The sequence below is a fragment of the Protopterus annectens genome, chromosome 7.part0 (assembly GCF_019279795.1).
Source record: "Protopterus annectens isolate FY-2018-M chromosome 7.part0, PAN1.0, whole genome shotgun sequence".
NCBI classification, from domain to species: Eukaryota; Metazoa; Chordata; order Ceratodontiformes; family Protopteridae; genus Protopterus; species Protopterus annectens.
Genome location: NC_056739.1, coordinates 1599199468 through 1599218053, shown reverse-complemented (window position 1 = coordinate 1599218053; position 18586 = coordinate 1599199468). Strand labels below are relative to the sequence as shown.

Sequence of the window (18586 nt, the reverse complement as noted above, 5' to 3'; positions counted from 1 at the left end):
TCAAATGATGGGATATGTAACAACTACGTACATAATAATTCATCAGGAACAAAGAAATGTGGCTTCTGCAAGATCTGCAATGTAATCAATTGTAGCAACACATTTAAGCATCCGGTTACTAAACAGACATTTGTTTTTCATGGATTAGCTAATTGCCTAACCAGCAATACTGTTTACATAGCTACCTGCACTTCCTGCACAGCATTTTATGTTGGAAAAACTAATATGAAGCTAAAGGAAAGAATGATCAAATATCAATCTGATATATGTAACAGAAAGGAAACAAATTCTCTTTTCCTTCATTTACGTGAGCATGAGGGACATAGCTTTGTTTTCATGGTCATTTCAAAGATACATTTTACTTCCAGAGAAGGAGACCTGACCCAATCTGACAGAGAGAGGAAGCCAAGTGGATAATGCGGCTGAGGGCAGATAACCCCCCTGGCCTTAATGGCTGTGTTCCCTTAAAACCTTTTCTTAAAAATAGACGAGCAATGAGCTATGCTCACTTATGACCTGTTTTCATTGCCAGAAACCTTAGGTATACTGACTTAGGCTCTGATGTCCCAAAGAAATTGTTGAAATGAAATAAAAAGAAGCGCCCTAAACGACTATCTTTATTTTTATTTTTCACCCTTTTCTCTTAAATCTTGGCTTTTATGCAGAGCTTGTTCTTTTAACTAGAACCTATTGACAAGACTTTACTAATATTCCTTCTGAAAATATGTCTGAGTCTGTCTTAGAAACGTCAAACTGTCATGTTGTTTTAAACAAAGAGTTTTAAATAAAGAGCTTTAACTTCAAGCTATGGAGGTGTGTAAAAATGGACTAACTTGATTGGTTAACATTCATCATTCACTGTAGGTTGTTTCATTGGATGATACCATCTTTTAAACACTGAACCCAGCTTACCTACTTGGATCTGAAGAAGGCTTGAAAAAGCTGAAAGTGCTTGTCCATTGTTTACATCAGAAGGGTTCTTTACTTTTATGTTTGTTTTTTCTGTTTTTATGACATCCACATGTTTTAAAGCTGTGGAATTACAACGCCACTTGACTTTTACAACAACAAAGCTCTATATTTCATATATTGTGGATTCAATATGGTAAAAGCCTGTTACTGCAGCTGTTTTGAAGCTGTCTTTTCGCCATTTTGGTTGTTTAGCAAGTTTTGAATACTCAGATGAAATACTAATACTTGCGGTGCAACGCTCTTCCAATATTTACATTGTTTTTTGTTCTGCTGAGCGTTCTTTAGCGGAATTCACTTCTTTTTCTGGATGATAAATGAGGTTTCGGGGGGGGGGGCAGCATTAGACAATCAGAACTGGTGGATTCAAATGGCCAACAAGGGAGAGGAGAAATGGTGCTGGGTAGTAAAATTAAATCATGCTCACATCAAAATAAAAACACACGCACCATTTCTTCAAAGACCTACACCACAGTGGGATGAAGTCCTGCCAGAGATTCAGACAACTAGAGTTCAAACAAAACAGCTAGGCAGGAAGAGGGGGGGGAGCAAATGACTTATGTCAGCTCACCCATCCTGGTTAGAGGGATCAGTAGTTTTTGGTCAGCATGTTTGCTCCTGCACAAACAAGGGCTTGCATAACAACAAATGCCAAGACCAAAGGTTGTGGGCTTAATATTCCCAAGTCAGTGATGGTAGCTCTTGTACACATATACATGGGACCTATTCCATTGAGGAAGAGTATCAAAGGCCCCTGCAGTGATGTGGATGCACATGTCAGTCATGAGGGCACAAAGTTAGAATCACAAATAAAGTGATGCAGGCTGCTGCCTGAGGAGGAGTGTGCCATATAGTTTCCTGTCTGGACACATTAGCAGACTCAACAGGACCTCTGACTTGGGGGGTTAAGCTACGCCACCTGTCTACTGGGATGAGGACCCCCCTTCCACACAGCAAGCCTACAGAAGAAGGGCAGTCTGATTCACAATTCTGGCTGATAGGGTAGCAGACCCCCAAAGCAGCGCTCATCTCAGTCTTGAGAAACAAATGGACTCAAGTCCAACTACAGAGGATTGATAGTCAGCTGGTATGAGTGGAATTAACAATCTAGGGAGGAAGATGTTTAAACGTAGTTATAGGTTCCACATACATTCTTTGAGAGCACTGCCCTAGATATCAATTGTTTCAGGTGCTCACATTTTTAAAATGACTTGTTTATTAGGGACTACTTTCCTCTAAACCTCAAACAAACAATGTTAATAAAAGTAAAAAAAATAAAATGATTTACAATTATAAGCAGAAATGCCATTTCCAAAATAAATACTCCCCAGGCTGAGTGTTAAAGGAATTAATAAGCCATCATTGGGTCAGGAGGTCTCATGCCATTGGTCTGCCAGTCATTTCCCTGTAATGTCCACTCTGTCAGGATTGATTGCTTACTTAATCTGTAACTTCCATGAGAAACAAGTCTGCAGCCATGTAGTTAGGGAAGTAAACTGCAGACAGGCTTATGTCTAATAATACGAAGACTGAAGTGGAAACTGGCCAGGAATACTCACTGATACAATCTACTTGCACTTGGGTGGCTGACTAACAACCAAAGCTGATAACATGCCTAAATATAGCTGTAACGCTAGCGATACTAAGGACACTGCAGTAATTAGAACTCACATGGATAAAACTATGCCTGAAACACTATGCACAGTCTTGTAGACTGCATCTTAAAAGGAGGAGAAAACATGTGCACATGAAAGCAACGTACACTGTACAGGAAAAAGAGGAAATATACAGCAAGAACAATGAAGGAATGAACCTGAACACAGATGGAACAACAAAGATGCTACAGAAGTTAAAACACTTACTCACAAGATTGCAAAAATTAGTTAAACCAAGTTCTCACCTGCTACATTTGGTAGTAGCTCAGGTAGCTGCAAAAAGATCCCATGGCGCCGATCAAAAACAGTAGGAGTTTTATAAGTGTATAACACCACAATAAAAACAGTGTTAAGCAGATAGTAATAATCTTGTATCAAAGTTTGTGCAAATGAAATATTTTTACATACATAGCAAAATCCCAAAATCTGTTGTAATAGAAATTTAACACATCCTGCATACCATATGTGCATATACTACATCCAAATCAATGTCTTCTTCACTGACCCTGTTCTACACTGTAACATTGCTTTAAATCAAAAGTAGCACCAGAACCACAAATTCCAATTTGTGATTCTTATCAGAAAAAAATTCCAAAAGGCAATAACCAAATAAAGACATGTTCAATAGCATCCAATTTTCTGCAGTGACAAAATCTGTCAGAAATACTTAAGCTTTTACCAGCAAATTTTCATATCCCTGTCTCCAAAACAAACCTGTCAAATACTGCTGTCTCTCTCACTCCATTTCATCCTGTTATGTAATTCTGTTACAAGTTTATATAGTATATCCCATGCAGTTCAAACATTTTCAAAGTCTTACCAGCCCAAACAGATTTACTGTCAACTACCACCAAATAAAATATATTACAATGTTAATTTTAAGAAAAAAAATATTTTCATCTCATCATCACAAAGTTTCAAACATGAAAAGATAGTATGTTGTTTTCATCTATCAAAGTGCTGTAAAACATTAGTCAAACACACGTAAAGAAAAGGGCCCTGTACAAGCTTCTCTAACCCTCCATGTTTCCTGTCATGATATACGAGGGGTGCTGAAAAGTTCTAAGACCGACCAACTTCCTAAATTCTGAGCATTATTTTGCATCTGTATATGAAAAGAGGGTTATTTCATCTTGTAAAGTACCAATCTGTGGAATTGTAACACCACGTTTGGACTGTTTCAGATCACTGATTGAACCATGTCAATGAAAAGTATGGAATTTTCAAGTGTGGAACTCTGACCCATCATGAAGTACCTAATCCTGCAGAAGAAAACTCGAAAGGAAAGTCATAAATGTAAGATGCAAACATTGAGTGGCAAGTGCCCTTCTTACTCAGCTGTGAAGAAGTGGTGTGCAAACTTTCAACGTAGAGATTTCGAGACCGAAGATGCAGGACGATCTGGGAGGCCTCAACTCCTGAAATTGTTGACCATGTCCATGACCTGAGTTTGACAGATTGGAGATTATCAGTTAAAACAATTGCTGATACATCACCGATATCCAGGGAATGTGTTGGGTTTAGAATCCATGAACAGATGGGTATGCAGAAGTTGTCAGCCACGTGGGTGCCCAAATGTCTGAATGCCAATGAGAAAAGATATTGAGTGGACACTTCCCAAGTTGATTCTGTGGCATTTTCATCAAGCTGGTGCCAATCTTTTGTAATGACTATTTACTGTTGAATAAACATGGTTACACTACAATGATCCTGAGACAAAACAACATTCCATGCAATGGCAGCACTCAGGTTCACCAAGGCCAAAGATGTTCAAGACCCAAACGTCAGTAGGAAAGGTCATGGTCATAGTGTTTTGGGATCAGGAAGGTGTTGTAATGACTGACTACCTTCCAAGGGGCCAAACAGTTAATGCAGAATGCTGCCCTGAAAGAGAAAAGGAGAGGGAAGCTGTGGAAAGGAATTTTCTTTTTGCAAGACAATGCACCTGTTCACAAGGTTGGCAAAATGATGGATGTCTTGACAAAATTAGGGTTTGACTACATAGACCATCCACCCTACTCACCAGATCTTCCTCCATCTGACTATCTCCTGTTTCCAAACCTTAAAAAGTGTTTGAATGGGCAGCAATTTTGAGTGATTCAGAGATGATTACAGCAGTGGAGCAGTATTTTAGTGACCAGACTTCAGACTTTTTTGACAGGGTTACAGAAACTTCAGACACGATGTGCCAAGCATGTTTAACTTCGGGGTGAATATGTTGAATTACTTGCTAGTTTCATGACTTCACGTCATTTCCTCCTAGTTCATGCTTAGAACGTTTCAGCACCCTGTCATAAAAATACCCATCTTAATGGGTTTTAACCTAGCCCCCCACAATGCTCATAAGTTTGATGTCAAGCTTCTCAGGAAGTAAAAAAAAATACTAGCTACATAAAAGCCTAGCGGTAATATCTAAGTTTTAAGCAAATAAACTCTTTCATACAAACTCATGAAAAAATATGCCTACTTTTTTATTTTATGTATTTCATGTAAAATGCTAGTCCATGTAGTATTTGGTAAAGAAATATTACTGGCTATTCCTAAAATTTGAAGTGACTTTGTGATAAAAGTATTACTGGCCAAAATAACACCACCATCAAATCCAATAATTTTCTGAAACTTAATATGCAATCCCAAGTATGATAAAACATGTTGAATTTAAATCTGTTAACATAATCTGTATAAAGCAAAATATCATCAGTATATGTCAAAATGCAAGGAAAGCTAAAATAAATATCTATAAACAAAGCTTTAACACGAAAAAACTTGACTTCAGTAAATCCCAAACAATGAAGTATTTACAGGGCAGTCCTATCACATCACTCTCTCCATAGCGAGATCTTTCTCCAATATTCCCATTTACAAGTGGTTTAACATATGAATTCATATAAACTTCCCTCGCCCACTCAGCCTTTTACTAATCTGCAAACGAATAAGTATGGAACGAACTGTAGTTTGACTAACAGAATCATTATGTCTTAGTTATACCTAAATGACATATCCATGTTCTTCCTTATCACAATGCCTCCTTAAATTACTGTTTAACAAGCCACAAAATTCCAATTGTCTTGGAGGATCTTGCAACTCCCTGAACCTCTGGAGGTAACAAGAGAGGAAATATGTGTTTAATCTCTGCTGAATTATATAATCTGATAATTTATAGTCACAATATAATAAAGAAATTGCCCTTCCAAACTAAAATAATTAAGTTATTTAACATTTATGTCTGAACTCAAATCTCACTCCATGAAAAAAACAGACAAACTGAATGCCTTCATTGAAATATTATTAAGCGGCCAGTATCTAACTATTAATAATGAAACTATGAAATCTCATCCTCACCAAGGGAAGTAATCTTTCATAATTTCTGAAGGGCCAATAGCGCATACATGACTGCAAAAGTTTTTTTTTCTTACTCAGCAAATTTTAAGACTTTAAGCTGCCTGAAATTTCTGGAAAAAATATGACTCTCCATAACCTAATGGAGAAGAGATCTCAAAAAGCATCTTTGCTTTCTCATTTAGTATACCAGACAAGACCAAAACCTTATCGCATTCACTTCAGATCTCGCTGTGTTTAATATTATGAAGACCTAAAGCTGTTCTCCTCTTCTCATATTGTGTAATAACATTTGGTAACATAACAACAGAGGAGTTGTTTAGGACACAATTCAAGTCATTAGTAGGCGCATATATGAACATTTCCATAATTTTGCCTTCAAATAATTGCCATCAATATTCTGCAACCAAGTTTTGTTTCAAACACATCTACCACAGAACCAATGAAGAATAATTAAAGTTCAAAAAATGATCTTTCCATACCACATGAAAACAAGGTTTCATATAATAATAGGCATAGACATTTTCAAATATTTTAAATCTCATTTTTTTGTCATACTTCTAGATAAGGAATCTGTCCTCTCTCTAAAGATGTCCACAAGACTTTGTGATCAGAAATAAGAGATCCTAATAACCTTTCATGTCTTTCAAAGAAATTGCAAGCATAAAAACTGTAATTAATCCTAAAAGAAAAAGCCTGTCTTCAACAAGTGTCTCCTTGAGGACCTGAAGAAATTCTGTAACACTTTTTACAAAGGTATATGTGACACTCCTGCACTGGCCCAATAGTCAAGGAACCTCAATCCTCACCACTAACACCAGTGAGGGACATGCACATTGGGAGGATGACAAGTACACACACAGTAAAGTACAATTTCCCTTAAGAGCACACAGAGATTGCAGTCAGTCTGCGGCTGGTTTCTCCTGCTCTTTCCAGATCCCCAATAAAATTCCCCATTGGCACATCTATAGGGTTAAGAGCTCAGCCGAGTGGTCAAGCCAAAACCTCCTGCACCGTCTCTGTCCAACCAGTGCTTCATGTCCCTGCCCAAGTAGCTGACACACACACTTTGAGATTTGATTTATATACAAACACACAGGCACTCCTGGGGAAGGCTGGAACAGGTTTACTAGCTATGCCTCCTTCTACCCAGACTATAAGGTAGTGATCACTGCCACCAACCACTACTTATCAGCTACTATAATAGCCCTTACTAAAGAGTGCCCAATCTTACTGTGTAATGTTACTATTATCCAAATGGTAAATGTGTTTAAGACTAAGGCTATTCAGGAGTGGGTTATACAGTGTTACCATATACATACGCAAGCACTCTCAGAACTTAAATATCTCTAATCAAACCAGCCATGATTAAAAGATTTAAATAATTCAATAACAAATAACAACAGAACAAGACAATAATCAATAACCCAAACGGTGACAACAGAGTTCAGAATCACAGGAAATACTTTAAAACAACATTGCAGGACAGTCTCACATAAAAACAGAAAACATCTAGACTGATCTTACTACATTCCTATCTATTTCTCTTAGAGAAATATTATGATCCAAGTCTTACTAACACAGCCAGGCAGATACAAGTGCTGAAAGAATGTTTGCAGGTCCAACACAAGATACAAAATGCACAGACTTTCTCTCTGAGATAAAAGTTAACATCTCAGTGTCAGCAATACTTATCTTTTAGAAGATGACTTATCTCTTAGAAGCTTGCCTGGAACTGGAAATCATAAAACTGTTAAATACTTTTACCCTTGAAAACTATAATTATCTCTGTCTCACGACAATAAAAAGAATTTCTAGCTGCAGACATTATATTTTCTAGTGGTAAACACAGTTGTAAAACTCTACTTATTTTCTCAGAGTCTGCAAGTTAACTCAGTATGTCCCAACTTCTACTATGTAAACATACATTTGCACAGGCATATAATCCATATACATTTCTGCTCTTCTCCAGCAGAGTGTACTGTGGTTACATTATTGAAGCTCAAAACATAACATAGTTTAACACACACATAACATATAGTTCTCTTACATTTGTAAGACAAGCCTGTGGATCATATTAATATTTACAAATGATATAGGATTATTTGCAAAATTCTAGCTAGCTGGGCTGGCAGCCTCTCGGTTTATCACCCCCCCCCCCCACGAGAACTCAAGCTAGTTTTTCAAGTGACCCTTGAGAAACATGGCTTGAGAGGGTTGAGCCTATCTGAGAATACCTTACCCCATTCCCTGTCTTGAGATTCCAGCTGCCTTGGCAATGCTGACCACAGTGCCATGTTGCACAGTGCCATTCTCTGAGAGTTGTACATCTCCACAGCCAGTAATTTGGGATTTTCTGGCTGGTTCCCTGTGAATAAAGCTGCAATAGATTCTGCCTCAGACTCCTGCACCTGCCTTGTACTGCAAATCTCAGCCAAGGGCTTCCTGTCAATTTGCCATACTCCTCTGCTAACATGCTCCTGACGACTAAGCTAACAAAAGAAGTACAATTTGTGCTCCTCTGAATGTTCACTGTGTAGCAGTTCTACCACATAGTCAACATCACTGACCTTCCTTACCGCCTTGTAGGGTCCATCCCAAGCTGCCTACAGCTTGTTGTGTTGACAGGAATGAGAACAATTATTACCTGCTGCCCTACAGCATACTCTCTAGCTCGAGCATTCCTGTCATACCAGACCATTTTCTGCTGTTGTGCTTCTGCCATGTTCTCCTGGTCCAAGCCCATGAGTTCCCTGAACCTTGTCCTGAGGTTTAGGACATATGCCACAACAGACTCCTTGTGAGATTCACATGCACCCTCCCACTCATCTCAAATTTAATCTAGAGGTCCCATCACCCTATGCCCATACAACAATTCAAAGGGTGAAATATCTGTGGATTCCTGGGGAACTTCTCTGAAAGCAAACAACAGATGGGGCAAATATTTGTCCCAGTCCCTCTTAAACTGATCTGCAAATGCCCATATAATGGACCCGAGTGTACAGGTTAACCTCTTAACAAGACCATTAGTCTGGGGATGGTAGTGTGTGGTCTTTAGGTGTTTCACCCCACAGTACTTCCACAGACAAGCCAGCAGGTCTGACATAAAATTGGCACCTCTGTCAGTCAGTATTTCTTTTGAGAAACCTACCCTGCTGAAAATCTCTAGAAGTATTTGCCACCTTTTCTGCCTCAATGGAGGACAGAGCCACTGCCTCAGGGTATCTTGTAGCATAATCTACTACCACTAGGATGTACTTTTTCCCTGTGGAACTTGTGATACTCAGATACCTCACAATATCCATAGCTACTTTCTGAAATGGCTCCTCAATCACAGACAAAGGCGTCCAAGGAGCTTTCACCTTATCTCCTGCCTTGCCTACTTTTTGGCACTGCTTAAGGTTCTGCAGTACCCTGTTACATCTCTGGAAATCCCAGGCTAATAAAAGTTCTGTATAGTATGTCTCTTTGTATGTTTTATGCCCTGCAAAGGGAATAGCATGGGGGGAATAGCATGGGCTATGGCTAGAAGTGTCAAACGGTAGACTCTGGGCACTACCAACTGCTGTATTCTCTCACACTCTAGCTCTCCCTTAGGGGTCCAGTCTCTGTACAGTAATCCTTCATCCCAGTATACAGATTGCCCCTTCCCTTGAGAATCAGGTACCTCGCTAGCTACCCACCTCAGGCCTTGTAATGTAGGGTCTGAAAGCTGAGCCTGTCTCAACTCTCTCTTTGTAACCCTTCCCAGCTCCACTTCCACAGGAAGCCTGGTATCCTCTGACAGCGGTGCCTCACTGTCAGCCTGGGTACTACTACTTACCTCTGCCCTTGCAGTCACTCTGTCCAAGGGACCGTCAGTACCCACAAGCAGCTGAGGCTCACCTTAAGTATCACTGCTACAGGGTAGCTCCCTCCCTGAAGTAACCACCTCACCAGTCCTGGCTGCAAGTGCGCGGTCCCTCTGGTCTACCCCAGGCTACCAGACCCACATGATTTTCTCCAAGCCTGACTGCGTGTAACTGCATGAACACATGGTAGTGCATTATCAAAATCATTCCCTGTCAGGACATCTGCAGGGTGGTAGTTTGGTACCCTTGTTGACTCAAGACAACCTACTGTTGGCATTTTGTCATTCCCACTTACTGGCTCTCTCACCTTTTGTTCCCCACCTTGCCTCAGTGGACATCTATATGCTACATGGCCCTACCGGTTGCATTTAAAACATTTAACCCTAGGTCCTGGACTAGTGGCTTCCTCTACTACTGGCAGATTCTGTTGGGGCAGTCTGGGCTGCCCATCATAGGTTCCTTTAGACCCATGAGCAGTACTGGGTGTCCCTTTCCTGTGCAGTGATGCCCTGATTGCTAGGAATACGTCTCCCCTCTTCCCCAACCCATGTACAGTAAGGCATTGCCTGTCAGCTAACCATATTCTCATATCCTCAGGCAAAGTGTTAAGGGCTTGTTCCCTCACCAAAAGGTCTGCCACCCCTTCAAAAGTGGTGACCTGACATCCACTCACTCACCTATGAAAATAAGTGCTTAGTTCAGCAACATATTCATACACACTTTCATCTGCCTTGCGTCTATGGTCACAAAGCGTTTTCCTATAAGCTTCAGCAGTTAGCTTAAAAAATTCTAGCAAACAATTCTTTACAACATTACAATTTAAACAGTCATCAGACAGTTTGGACATAACAGTTACATCTTTACCATGGAGTAAGGGGGTCAGTAACTAGAGTCCTTGGTCAACATTATACTGTTTACATAACCTCTCAAACATATGAATGAAATAACTATCAAAATTGTCCCCCTCTGTAAATTGTGGAAGAAATGTACTGACCTTTGTTGCTTCTGGGGTTCGATTATTCCCTTCCCCATTACCTCCATGACTCTGGCGAAGAGTCAGCATCTCCTTTGCATCTCCTTTTCAAGTTGCCTCTGCCTCTCCTTTTCCTCAGCTTCTAGGTATAGCAGTTTCTCCATTTCTTCAGTCTTTCTGCTGCATCTGTTTCCAAACGCTTGGCCTCCATCTCAAGTCTCTCTAACTCCAGATAAGATTTTATGTCCTCTTTGGAAACGTTGAGCTGTCCATTCTCTGAGAGTTGTACATCTCCACAGCCAGTCTGATCGTCCTCCTGGTTGCTATTCTCTGACGCAGCTGTGAATAAAGCTGCAATAATGTCTGCTTTAGTCAGGTTTTCATGCACCAGTCCTTTAGCCTGGCACATCTCAGCCAACTGCCTCCTTGTCAATTTGCCATACTCCTCTGCTGACATGCTTGCCTGTTCTCCCTGACTGACTAAGCTAACAAAAGAAGTAAAATAATTGTGATATGAACTCTGAATGTTCACTGTGTGGCTGATTTAGAGTACAAAAACACATTCAGTGATCACTGTACACAAGCTACAGGAATTCAATATCCACACCACTACAAGCCAATTAATATGTGATTTGGTTATCTCACCACTATCAACCGATTAATATGTGATGTGGCTATCCTACTGCTGCCACTAATTACAAACTTCTAGCTAACTGGGCTGGCAGCCTCTTGGTTTATCCCATAATATATCAGAATCTTCCAACTGATTTCCTTTCCTATTTTTTCTCTCAGATAAAAAATACAGAGTTAAAGCCACCTCCCCACATAAAAATAGGGTCTATATTGAATCTTCGAACATTCAAAAATCCGAATCTCATATGGTCAATACCATATGATCGGATTTTTGAATGTTCGAACGTTGTAACGGAGATCTCTGTAAGGGAAGATTTCCCTTTACTGCACTGTAGTGCGATCTCAGAGTTGGTATATTTAAAGAGCGGGGGCGGGTGTTTTGTGAATTTTTTTGTCTTTTATTAGATATTCGAACTTTTGAAAGTTCGAACATATGGTGTCGACCACATGAGAGTCAAACTTTCAGACATTTGAGTATCTAATATAGGCCCTAAGAATATAATTTGTCTGAAGCCAGGGCTCTACCAGATGCTATAATAAATTTCTCAGGTAAGGAATAGTATAAGCAAACACATTTATCAACCTCCATACAATACCATTATGCATAATATCCAACAGGTAGCTCTACCTGGTTCAATGATATTAGAATGAAAAACAGATACGTGAGGATTAAAAAAAAAAGTACCACCACCAGAACAAGCGTCATAATTGAAGTGAGCAATAACTGTCACCCCTAAAAAAAAGAGCTGCACGATTTTCTTCCATGGCAGAAACTCTTGTAGTGTTCTGCAAAAAAAAAAACACACAAAATACAGTCTTATTATTTTTAACATTTAATGCCTTCACACTGGGGAAATCCATCTATTCACATTAAGTGCGAAAAGCTTATTTTCTTATTCTTATGCTTGTCTTTATGTTCACATTTTCTCTTAACTCTTATCTGCTTTTCAGAATTACCCAGTATCTAAGGAAACGTTAATCCCCCCTTCACTTGTATTAGTATCATTTCAGAAATCCACAGTATTGTTATCATCATCATCATCATCATCATCATCATCATCATCAGACAGACCTTCAGAAATATTGCCCCTTCTGAAGCAGAAGCATGAACTGGTACAAATGTTTTTTTTTTTTCTGGCTCAAAATAGGTAGTAAATTTTGGACATTATCAGTCACAATATTATTACTTGCAGAGACTACCCAAAAATGCTCATCACTGCAACACTGAGTACGTAACAGTACAAATTTTGATAAACTTTGCCCAATCTGTCCACGCTCAGCACACAGAAAATGTTTTGCTGGCTAGCATAAAGATCAATGCAATGGCTGTTTAAAATGTACAACTGATAAGTAACATGTTATAAAGGACAATGTTCAACAAACAGTTTGATTTTCCCTTCCAATCCCCCAGTCAGTAGTTCCACAACATCTAAGACATCAGGTTCCTCCAAAAAAAAGTCTCCAAACATTCTGCAGTTAAGTGTATATCAGTCACCTGAAAAGATGACCATAGCTGCAAAGTGAATTAAGTAAAGTTATGAAGCAACAATTGCAAGGCAGACTTATCTACTGTTCTGTCTCATAAGTGTCATTTCATTATGACACCGAGAGTGAACAGCAAGTAAAATGCTCCACTTCCAGATTGACATCATAAGTGGTCTTGACAGAGAAATGTATGAGAGCTCTCACGACTGGGACTGAGATACCCAAAGGTATAATAACATCTGGTCGAATCCTATACCAATCTACGGGAACCTCTTCTCCAGTAAACCAGAAGCATAACAGAAACTGATGCTGATCCAAAGAACTCTTCGAACCTGTATGCTATACACTGAATGCCAACTGCATACTATATCAGAATAAGACGTTGCTTACCCATTCTGGAGATGGGTAACATTGGTATTCGCAGTAGAAACAGATAATGGTGAATAATTCACCCTAGTATGAGGTAAGTCTAAACAAACAGCAGAATCAATCTCACCCTCTGCATTTTCTTCAATAATCCTACTAATAATCTCCAAGCACAGTTCATCACCTTTAATCGCCATCTGCACTTTTGATTACCCTTCACCAAAAACTGACAAGTAATCAAATTGGACTGCAAAGTCACCACCATAGCAGAGCTCATCTGCTGCTCCTCAACAACACAAACAGCTTAAATCATGGAACTCACTGCCACCATCTTGCACACAAAGTCCCTTATAAAAAAAAGGGTAGGGAAGTTCCCCAATGCTTTGGCCAAATTTCCCCTAAAAATATAAATACCACCTCGGGTCTTCCCTGACAAAAAGGTCACTAGACTAAGCAAATACAGCAGGTTAACAAGATAGATATGTTGTAACTGTTACTGACAAATCAGGTGCCACACAAATCACACTGATCACCAAAATAAACTTACAAACTGATCATAATTATTTAAGGCATCTGTCCAACTTCTGTTTTGTTACTTATCCATTTTTTTAAGACATGAAATGTAAACTAACAGGCTAGTGCACACCCTAGTATGACAGCAAATGTCTTGCAGGTTTCTTTCACAACTAACTTCCCTGTAACAAATCCAGTACTTCCACATTTGAAAATAAATGCCTCCTGTCTTTTAAAACACGAATTTAAACCAAGAAAACAGCATGTTCTGCACAGTGCATGGCACTGCTGCATAGACAGTGAGAAGAATATAAAACAGGAGTTACACCTAAGACAACTCTATCAAACTATTATCAGTAAAATAAATTAAACAAAAGAGACACTAAATAATGTTAAATGCAGGCCCCTAGTAGGAAAAACAATAATAAACAAAATAACAAAATAGCATCTATAATGCCTTAGCACAACATTAATACAATAAAATAAACAAAAAAGAAAAACACTTTTAGAAGTGCAATCCAGGAATTTCAACACTTACATGGGAACCAAAACTAAATAAGACATGTTGGAAAGACAGATATGCGTCTGAGGCTTGCCATGCTCTGGAATAGGTTCCCCATCCATGTGAAGCAGAGTCGATACCTAAGCCTATCTAAACGTAACCTTGACCAGTGGATGGGAAACTGGAAATTCACCCCGGGAGTGGCCCTCATGTCTTTAACAGACGAAGGCAGATAGTAGTGCCCAAACTCACATAACCTCTACAAACTTCTTAACTAACATAACTCCCTCCTAATAAATGCCCATGATACATAGGGGCACAACTGGATTAGACTGCACAGCTATGCTTATAAAGGCCCAAGTGGTCATTAGCCTAGTATACAACTATGAACCTATGAAACAGAATGGCTGTTGAAAGCGGTGTTGCATAAAATGGATGGAGTACAGAAGTCAAGGGGCATGACTGTATTTTTAATTGGTTTCCAAACAAATGTAGAAAATATCACTCATTGTGGAGTACCACTTTGCTTAATATCCTTATTTCCCTTCCCCCAAGTCCACCCAAGCTCAATAAAGTCTACAAAAGTAAAGGTCCATGTTATCTTGCGAAGTCTGCTGTTAACAAATCTGCCAGCTGGCAGTTGTTAAGTGGGTAAAATGTAACAATGACATAAATACTGCACATTCAGTGTAAGACAGCAGATCATCAAGCAGGTTTCCAACTCTGCATTGAGCAAACAGGAGATTAGCCAGAAATTTACACTTTGTACTTGGACCTCTTGCCATCCGCGGTGGTGGTGCTGCGGTAACGTTGTCGCCTCAGAGTAAGACGCTGTCCGGTTCGATTCTCAGTTAGAGCGTCTTCTGCGTGGAGACATGCGTGAATGGGCGTGCCTTCGTTGAAGGTTGTGCATCAGAGCTGGCAACTCTGCACGTAAGAATCAACTGCCAATCATTAGCGGACCGAAGTTCCGCTGTGGCGACCCTAACCGGGAAAAGCCGAAAGACACAACAACTTGGATCTCTTGCTGATAACCCATACCACCCAATTATCTTTTAAAAAGTGTACTTAACCCTCAAAAATGTTGCCTACAAACATTTTGGAAAGGGTCAAATTATTTTTGGCAATTGCCATTTGTACCTCTCAAGACTACCTCATTATGAGAGCTGTTCCACAATTTCAGTCATAAAGTCCATATTCCTCCAAATTCCACAGTAAAAGGGTCTGCCACACATTCACTGTTCAGAATTTAACTAATACCCCTAATAATGCCACTGAATCATATTAATTCATCAAAATAACTTTTGGTAAACGAATACATTTAGCTATCTTGAAAACCTAGTCGAAATGTGTTCTACATTTTGGGGATGTAAGGTTGAGAGCTTTGCAAACTACAAAAAGTCTGTTTTTATACATGTGTTCATGTAAACAAGTTATGTCTTGCTCTCTACACTTCTATGCTGTTTGGTCCATAAAGCTTATGAGAGATGCTACGTCAAACAAATAAAGCAGCAGTTCAAGACTTGGAATTTGATTAGAAATGTGAATGTCTGTGATAATATTCACGAGGAGTCTCGAATCACATGTAGTTCAGCAACAACTTAAAGCAAACTGTGGACAATTCAGTATCGCCCTCCATCCCTATCTTTTCAACTGTCCCTAAATTTAAGCTCTGTCCTTATTCCCCCCTAAAACTAATGACTTTGGAAAAAAAGGCTGTACATTACACTTTTAAAAATAATGACAATTCACAATTCTAATTCATATTCTCATATTCTGTCAATGTTTCATACTAATAGTATTAGTAGTATAAAAGTGTCTTGGTAACCCTCTGCCTCTTAACTCAAGAAATCTGGACAAAGTCAAAAATAATGTGAGGTCAAAAGCAAAGAAATAGGGGCAGATTTTAAATGTTACTCAGAAAATTGCTAGACTAACAAGATTAGCATGCATTTTCTGTATGAAGTCTGAAACTCAAACGTATGTCAGTAGATTAGTCAATCACTTTTGCCATGCCCATTTCTGCGCAGAAATACCAGTGATGTAGTGTCCTGATACAAAGCCGAAAATATCTGGGCATTTGAGAGGTACGAGTGCTCCTAACCAGAATTATTTCTGGGGTTGTCTTCCATATCACTCAACATCTTAGAGCAAGAAATTTGGACAAAGCCATAAATAAAAGTGGGACAAAGGCTCAAAAATAGGGACAATTTTTCCTTTTACAAAATTAGAAAGATGATAGAATACCAGGTGTTGCATTAGTATGAATTTTCTGATGAATATGAAGTCTGAAACTCGTGAATGTTTGATGAATAGGGAGTCCGAAACTCAACGTCTTTATTTTATAACTTCAGTCTTTAATGATTAACCCCTAATTTACCAGAAAACCAAAGTTTTATGAAAAAATGGACCAAAGCTATGAGGACAAAATCCCGACATTCTGTGCCTCATTAAACCAAGGTACAGAGATTACCAAAGACAGTAGGGTTACCACCTGTCCCACTTTGTGAGGGACAGTCCCTCTTTGGGCAGTTGTGTCCTGTCAAAAAGCTGTAAAAATGGCAAATGACAAAATTATTTCCTATATTTTATGTAATAGTTGCATAAAACAGTTATTCTGTACCTAAAATACCTAAATGTTATAAGAAACAGAATAAGCAAATAAAATGCTACAAAGAATAAGCTTTTATTTAGGCGAAAAGTTAAGTTCTAACCTTTGTACTGACCGCGTGGGTATGTGTCGGCCTGTAAAATCTGATGTTTGTACCAAAAAAGTCCCACTTTGGCCATTTGAAAAAGAGGCAACCCTAAAAGACAGCAGGAATCAAACCCGTGCAAACTAGTCCAGCGCCTGCTGTTTTTTGTTCCGCAATAGTTTACATCTAATCTAACAAGTTTTGTGATAATGAGCAGCTACAGAATAAACTTTTACTGCAAAATGTCAAATGCAAACGATTCTGACGTTATCTGAGCTTGCACGTACATATGATCAGCCACGAGTTTTTCAAAACCCACTTACATGACGCCAAAGAACATTGCGCTTAGTTTTATAAAGTTATGGATATAGTGCGGTTCAAAATATATGTGATTTTATTTTAAAATTAAGTCGTTCAACCTGCAAAATTTTCTCACCAGTGCTTCTCGTAGTGTTAGATTTGCATGAGAGCTCCAATATGAAAAGATGGTCGCAAATTGGATAAAAAGTTAATCGCCATATTACGTGTGTCAAAGTAACGGAAGCGAGCCAAGACTGCCAGCTAACACAAATGTAATATTGGAATTGTCCGCCTTTTGACAGAATGCTGCTGCTGGAGGAGACAGATTTTGTTTGTGATCACACACACACTTTTAGAGAGGTTCATACCTCTCAACTGTCTAGGTCTGATTCTCATAAAATTGTTTTTTTTAACAAATTATTGAGGACTGAAGTCATAAAATAATGGCAGACATTTGAGTTTCAAACTTTGTATTCTTCAGAAAATTCCTGCTAAATTGCTAATGCAAAACCTGCCAGTTTTCTAAGTTTGTCTAAACTAATGTCTTTTGGCTTTGATTGGACCATAGCTCTCAACCTTCCATCTCCAAAATGAGGAACACTCACCTTCATAATGTGGAACAAATGGGCAAAATGTGGAACACATACTAATGGCTTATTAACAATTTCAACTAGGAAGGTCATAGGATGGTTAAATATGCTGGTTTTACTCATAAGGAAGATCCTTTAATGAATTAATATGATTAACTTCTACTTACCATGGATTTCACTTAAAAAAATTCCTAACACTGAATGTGTGTTCAATGTGGAACTTTGAGGAACTTCTAGGAACATGAACTTTCTAAGACCCCAAATGAGGTACGCTCCTCATAATGAGGTACACTTGAGAGGTATGGATTGGACTATATTAAGAAGGTGCTCCAACCAAGAATCAGACCAGAGAACCTCTTGCTTTGAGGCATCAATGCTAACTGCTGCACCACTGTGGATCCATTGGTTGTTCTAACTTTGTAAGAATAATATTTAAAAAGCTGTCTGAGTATGTGTCCTAGATAGGTATGTCCCTGGCCTTGGCAGCATATTTCTCTCACCTACAATGATGCCACAGTATGAACAAAAATGACTGATTTCAATAATTGGCTTAGTTTTTGGTGTCATTCAAAGGGGATCCAGTTCTTGTCAGCCTGGGAAGCCATGGTCAACAAACCTCGCTGTTTTGCCAGAGATGGTTTGCACCTGGCACCACTAGGCTTTCGGCTGCTGGCAAAGGCTGTTGCCTTCCCATAGTGCCTTTTTAAGCAAGGT

The 18586-nt window shown here is 39.1% G+C and overlaps 1 protein-coding gene across 1 annotated transcript in view; it reads right to left on the bottom strand.

The window, feature by feature from the left end:
• LOC122807141 (pyridoxal reductase, chloroplastic-like) overlaps nucleotides 1-17519 on the bottom strand; it is a 298551-nt gene extending 281032 nt beyond the window's left edge. Inside the window, exon 1 of the mRNA XM_044078152.1 lies at nucleotides 17419-17519. The gene's annotated coding sequence lies outside the window, so the exon portion shown is untranslated. The remainder of the gene's footprint in view (nucleotides 1-17418) is intronic.
• Between the last annotated feature and the right edge of the window lie 1067 nt (nucleotides 17520-18586).